Here is a 1,804-nt window from a genome sequence, read left to right as displayed (position 1 = left end):
CCCCGTTCCCGGTGCCCCGCCCCGCGGCTCTCCCGGAGCCACCCAGTGCCCGCGCGTGCCCGCGGGAGGCACCAACAGCCGGGCGGGCGGCCCGCGGTGCGCCGGACTCGGCCGGGGGCGGAAACCGCCCCGTCCCGCCGCCGGCAGCTCCCCGGGGCGGGCGGCCGGGCCTGGCGCCTCGCTGCCTTCCACTGGCGGCGCGGGGGTGCAGCTAGCCCGTCAGGCGCGGTGGCCAAGTGGTAAGGCGTCGGTCTCGTAAACCGAAGATCGCGGGTTCGAACCCCGTCCGTGCCTGCCGAGGCAGCGCGGTGCGCTGGCAGTCCCGTCGCGGGGAGGCCGCGGGGGCCGCCTTCTTTGCGGCCCCTTTTTGCTTTCGGCCGCCGGCCGAGATCCACCGCGCTCCCGGGGAGCCCCGCAGCGCGGCGGGGGAGGTGCAAGGAGCGGCGGACCCAGCGGGGTAGCAGCGGTCCCCGCGGGTCGTTGCCACGGAGCTGGTGGGGAGCCCGCAGGGGACGTCGATGCTGGCGGAGAGTTGGCAGGCTCCAGCGCAGGGCGTGCAGCGGGGAGGAAGGGTCTGGCAGGGGCAGGGCCCTGCGCCCCGGGACCCCTCGGGAGCCAGGAGAGGGGTCCCGCAGAGCTACACCTGGCCTGGCTCCTGCCCTGCTGTGGACGTGCTCGCCTGGGCATCGCACCTGGGCTAAGGGGGCACAGAAACCACTTTCTTGCGGGAGAGGTTTCTCTCTGCATTTTGCTTCAGGACGGTTGTCTTGAATGTGATGAATCATAGTTAAAATAAAGCTGATGTTTGCACTGCGTTGCTGTGGGGGAAGTGTTTGGTGAGCTTGGAGGTGATGAATCCCTTGCTGTTACTTCCTCTGTAGGTGCTGGTTTCGATGTAGTTCTCACATACAAACTCCTTAAATGGTAGAAGGAGGCCGAATCGTCGAATAAACAAATACAGCTATGAAAAGCTTAGTGCAGTTGTACCGTTTATACCAGAATTGACCTTGATTGCTTGGTTCTTAACACGTAAAGCTAAAGCTGTGCCAAGCTTTACACATGTGCAAGGACATTTCTGCTGTCTCTGTATAACATCACTTTGATTATCACTGCTTTCAGACAGCTTAAAATATGTAAAGAATAGTCATTTCATTGCAAAATCACAACGTCTGGGAAGAACTGAGGAACCTCTTCAAAAAAACTAGCTGCTTCCTTTGATGCTTAGAAAAAGCTGGGTTTTGCTGTTTAATGTGCCACACTTAGCCTGGGACTGACTGGGTAGGAGGCTGTTTATCTTTCTCAATAGATATTGGAAGCGTGTGTGTGTAAGGTGTTTGGGGAGGTTTGTACAAAACAGTCGTACAGTATGTTATTAACAAGCCACAAAAAAACCCTCATAGTACATTTTTATATAAAAACAGGAAATGCAGTTTAGAACTTGTTTAGAAAAACATAGACACCATTTTACTTGGAAAATGCAGTGCTGTCAAAATCCTGTCAGGTTTGTTAGAGGCTTTTCAGGATGAAAGTTCCAGCTTTGAAACACCCTATTTTGAGTGTTTGTTTTAATTCTACAGTGTGCCACATCAGACTGTCAAACCAAAATGTCTCTAATGATTCAAAAGCTGCCTTGCAGATTTTGCAGAGAATTTCAGAATTCTGTGGGTTTGTTTTGGATTGAAACCAATTGTGAAACTGAGGTCCACCCCGAAACAGGCTTGCCATCCTGTAAACCTGAGCAGACGAGTCTTGCTCAAACATGTGCCACGAACCCAGGACTAGGAGCCAGGTTATTTCAATAAAG

At 54.7% G+C, this 1,804-nt stretch overlaps 1 non-coding gene across 1 annotated transcript; it reads left to right on the top strand.

Moving 5' to 3' along the window:
* Positions 1-222: 222 nt before the first annotated feature.
* On the top strand, positions 223-294 carry TRNAT-CGU (transfer RNA threonine (anticodon CGU)). Its single transcript has one exon. It is a non-coding gene; the product is annotated as a tRNA-Thr (tRNA).
* The last annotated feature ends 1,510 nt before the right edge of the window (positions 295-1,804 follow it).

This window comes from Tauraco erythrolophus, chromosome 20, assembly GCF_009769465.1.
Source record: "Tauraco erythrolophus isolate bTauEry1 chromosome 20, bTauEry1.pri, whole genome shotgun sequence".
In the NCBI taxonomy this organism is placed as follows: domain Eukaryota; kingdom Metazoa; phylum Chordata; class Aves; order Musophagiformes; family Musophagidae; genus Tauraco; species Tauraco erythrolophus.
This window is presented reverse-complemented; position numbering and strand designations above follow the sequence as displayed.